Source organism: Echinops telfairi, unplaced genomic scaffold, assembly GCF_000313985.2.
Source record: "Echinops telfairi isolate 266 unplaced genomic scaffold, ASM31398v2 ScPeMD7_443;HRSCAF=831, whole genome shotgun sequence".
NCBI classification, from domain to species: Eukaryota; Metazoa; Chordata; class Mammalia; order Afrosoricida; family Tenrecidae; genus Echinops; species Echinops telfairi.
In genome coordinates this window covers 37,984,407-37,989,452 of record NW_022104341.1, presented here as the reverse complement: position 1 = coordinate 37,989,452, position 5,046 = coordinate 37,984,407, and positions in this window count along the sequence as shown.

Below are 5,046 nucleotides of genomic sequence, written 5' to 3'. Positions count from 1 at the left end.
TTCACAAGGGAGAAGGAGAATCCAGCTCCACAAAATCACCAGGCCAATTGCTTCAAGGCAAAAGTTAAATATGCTTCTACCATTCATCTTTCTTTTACCCTATTTTGACACTAAAAATTTCTCTCATAACACTCTACTTTTTTGCCAAATTCAATAATCTCTCACCCTCATCTCAAAGAACTCACACCCAACACTCACAACTATGAGAGAAGTTACCAGATTACCTTAACCAGGATTAGAAAGCATTCAGGATGTGGACACGAATCCACAGCAACGCTTCTCTTCAGCCAGCAGCCACATCTCTCTCTGGTTCTCTGCCTCTCCGCCTTGTGGGGCATTTCCGCCTGCCTCTATGGGCCAGGTGGCCCACCTGCTGCTCTGTCTCATGGTCTCACAGTTTCTTCATCTTACTGCTGCTCTTCTGCTTTGATTCATTGTCTGCTTGCTTCTGCATCTGGTTTTAGTGTGGGTTGACCTCATCTACCTCTGTCAATTCAAGCAGCGATTTCAAAGGTGCTTCACTAGTGGCTCTTCTTCCTTGATAGTGCTGGGGATTTTCTCTTTCTGCTTTGAGATAGCTCTCTTGTAGACAGGGAATGGCAACCCAAACTGAGCAGGCCTTACTCGCGTGTTCTATTTACACAGCCCCACCCAATCATTTTGTGGAAGAGACCTGGTGAAGAGAACCCTATTAAGAAATTTCATTTTCATGGCAAAGATGTTATAAAGAAATAAATATTTTGGAAAAATTGAGAACTAGAGGGTATACAGATGGTTTGAATTTTAATAATGTGAAGCGAGGAAATAATTGTTCATTGTATCTGATAGTGTCAATTAATGTTTCTCAGATAATTGAGTTCCATAATTCTCATTTTGAAGGGCATCACAATGTATTAATTTTTTCTGAGTAAATGTGACGTGTTGGTGGTTGTGGGAGGTTTCGTCAAGTTGGTCAGAACTCACAATATGTACAACAGAGCAAACTCTGCTTTGTCTCGTGCCATCTTCACAATCACTACATGCTTGAGCCCATTGTTTAACCCCCTGAATCAATCCAGCCGAGGAAGGCTAGTCCTCATTTTCTCTGGACCCGTACTTCACCAAGAATTATGTTCTTCTCCACTGACCGGTTCCTTCTGATCACACGCCCAATGCACACAGGACACTCTGCCCCGATCCTCACTACTAAAGAGTATCTGATTGGACTTATTCCTACGCAATTTTGTTCTCTCTTTTGTCAGTCCACATGCACTCAATAATATTCACCAACACGATAATTCAAATCCATCATTTTTCTTCTATCTTCCTTAGTCATTATCCTGTTTTTGCACGTATATTTGATTGACTGTGGTATGCTTGGGTCTGAAACATCTTGGCCCTCAAAGTAAAATCCTTCTGATTGATTTTTTAACACTTTAAAAAGATATTTTGCAGCAAATTTTACGAACGTAATGTATCATTTGATTCCTTGACCCCTGATTTCATGGCCTTTGGTTGTGGATTCAGGTAAACGAAATAGATGCCTCGCAGGGTGCAGGGTGCAGGGTGCATCTTACTTCTCAGTAAGGTGATCTGGGTGGAATTCCCAGTCACTCAACCTGATGCACAACCACCAGATGTCTGTCAGCGTGGAGGCTATTGTGTTGCTCCGATTTTGATCAGGCCTCAGTGCAGCTTTCAGACGAAGACAGACTAGAAGCGAGGGTTTGGAGTCTGTGTCTGATATTTAGCCAGTGCAAAGCCTTTCAGATCAACAGATGTTGATCTGGAGTATCACATGTTCTGATGGCAGGGGGCCTCCATATAGGGAGAGTCACTGGAAAGCAGATAACAACAGTAAACAAAGGAACACAGTGTAGCCTAGTGGTTAGGAATGTGGGATGAGAGGCTTGAAGACCAGAGCTTTGTGATTGCTTTGGTAATCACTGTCTTTGTCATTTTAGGCAACTTACATAAACTTTCTAAATTATGCTTTATTTAGCTGTGATGCGATAATAATAAGTGCACCTATCTTTGTCTTTTACGGTGAGTAAATAAGAAATGATGTCAGCATAGTATTTGGCACAGTGCCTGTAACATTAGAAGCATTCAGTACCTGTTAACAACCATTAGTATTATCACCAGGTCACGGAGCTTGGACAGAGTTGTAGAATTTATACAAACCATTTAAAGTGCCTCAAGTTTCATTCAATATAAATTCTGAATATACGCTTCTTTTGTTTCACTTTAGTCTAATTTTGAGTAAATAGAGTCATTTTATTAGGATAAGGTTTGTTGATGCCAAACTTGCTCATATCGTTTTGGCCCATCCTAAGAATCACCTCAGAAAGTTTTCACGTATGTGTATTGCTTCCTGTGATTCTTTGCCTAATATTATTTTTAGGGTATAGGGCTGCAATTCATTTAAATGTCCATACCAGAAGTCCAAGTAAGGAATTACTCTCTATAGAACCCTCAACCAGGGAGAAATTCTAAGGACCTCATGTGCATCTTCATCTTCATTTGGGAGAAAGCTCTGAGCTGTGTTCCAGACAGTCTGTCAGCTGATCCATTGGAACAGGCTCCAGTTCTTCGGAGAGTAACTGACTTATTAATGAAGTTATTTTCTGATCTATAATAATGGAGCTGGACCCTATAGTCTTTTGCTAACTGGCACACTAATAAGCCTTGTTTATAGCGAGTGTGAGACACAAACTGGAGAACAAGGGATTGCTCATGGTTACAATAACATCACCTAGGCAAGCAACATCAGTACATGAGGCTTCTCCAGGCCCTGGGCACTCAACTTCTTATGAACAACTTCTCTTGACATACTCTAGCACAGCAAACCACATGAAAATATTTCCGTACATCTTCTAGAGCCGTCCTCAGTGAAGTATCCTTGGAACTTTGGGTGGCTTCCTTCAGTATCCTGTTAGGCATTTTGATGGCCCCCATGAACTTGTGAGTCAGAATTAACAAAATCTGAGTCTGAGTCTAGGAGAGAAGTGCATACGTACGGAGGAGGTTCTACCAGAGAACTTTCTTTAACACACGATCTCAATCTTAGCTGTAGGGTCAAGCACAAACCCAAATTCACTACTCTCGAGTTGATGCTGACTCATAGCGACTCTATAGGACACGGTAGAACTTCCCCTGTGGTTTGCCAAGACTCTAATTCTTTATGGCACAGAAAGGCCCATCTTTCTCCTTCCAAGCCACTGGTGTGTTTGAACAACTAACCTTGCAGATTGCAGCCCAGTTCAAAACCATTATACCACCAGAGCTTATTCTATCTCCTATGTATATGTGTAGTATTATATATGCTATATATATGGTGCCATATATATATTCTTTATATATGCATATATATCATTTCTATATATAGTTCCTTATATCTACTATTTTGATGTTCTTTTAGTATTTCCTTTCTCCTTATTAATTAGTATACATTATTATAGTCCTTTCTTCTCAACCAGTCATGGGGCTAACATAGTGCCAAGCAGCATGTCACTTCACTATGCAGGTGGTCATCATAATTTCATCATAAATGCAATGGCAGCTAACAATGTCTTGTAATTAATACTTCTTTATATTAAATTTTTTCTGCTCAAATATCCATGTTCTTATCTCTTCTCTTCTATTAGAAGAATATACAATAAAACTTTAGACTATGGGAGAGGCAATAAAAAGTAGGCTTCCAAGATGAGATTATGGAAATGGACCACCTACTGATGAGATGCTGAGGCCGTGGCAAGAGGCAATAGCTGACGTCCTCTGGCTTCAACAGAGAGAAGGACAATCCAACACTGCACCAGTCCATGACACAATGTCACAAGGCAGAGGTCAGACACACCGCCTTCCATCCTTGGTGTAGCCTCTGCTGACAGCAACTGTCCCTTCCACAGCACTCTAGTTCTCTACTGCATTTGATAACCTGTTGTATTGGCCACTCTGAACTCAGATAATAATCATGATTAGGGAACTTTAGTAGGGAATTTAACAAGGTACTACAAACAACATCAGAAAATATTTAGGATACAGTCTTTTTATCCACAGTGCCTCTTCTCAGTCATGAAACAGAGACATTTCTCTCTCTCGGATCCTCAGCCGTGAAGCCCCTTGCCCTCTTCCCTGCTCAGGTAAGGGTTATAAAGTTTCTGGAGAGCTAATAAAAGGGCACCCCACTCTTCAAACCAGCATCTTACACAAAAGCAGTCCACGTTACTTCTTCTGTGGACTCATTGGTGTCATGGCCCCTGGTGCCTCTGTGCCTCTGCCACTCCTAGTAAGGATCTTACACACATTCTGTTTGTGGTTATTCTTTCTTGATGGTTGCTGGATTCCTCTTCATGTTTCTAAAGGTCTGCCTTATACTCAAGGCGTGGTCAAACTGACTAACCCTGTCCTTAGTATCATTTGCACATTATTGCATATTTTCACCTTACTGCATTCATTGTATGAGAGTTACAAAGACAATGTATAGAAGAGCCATACAAATCATTATGGTTCATTACAGATTGAAATAAGAATCCTCCATTGGGGGAAAAACAGAATGCCAGAAGCCAGTTATAATATCACAATTGCATACATTGCCTCTTGTGATGGTATGGGCTAAAGATAATGGGCAACATATGTTAACATTATGTGGAGACTTGTTAGATGCAAATTATTGGGTCCTACTCCAGACTTAGTGAATCAGAAGCTCAGAAATTTGATTCTAAAGATGTATATTTAGGAAGGGACTGTTCAACCTGAGTGTGGTATAGCACCAATGAAACACACATCATTCCTTTAGTTCTTGAATGCTTCCACCACTCACTACCCATGACTCAGTTCTATCTTGCAAATCTGGCTTATCAGAGTACACAGATTGTTACAGATAAGAGCTCTTGACACATGGAATTCAGGACAGATAAACCCTCAGGAACAGTAGTGGGAGTAGCGATATCATGAGGGTAGGGGGATGTTGGGGTAGGGGGACAAAAGGGGAACCCGTCACAAGGTTGGATATAGATCCCATCCCCCAGGGGGACAAATAATAGATATGTGGATGAAGGGAGTCAA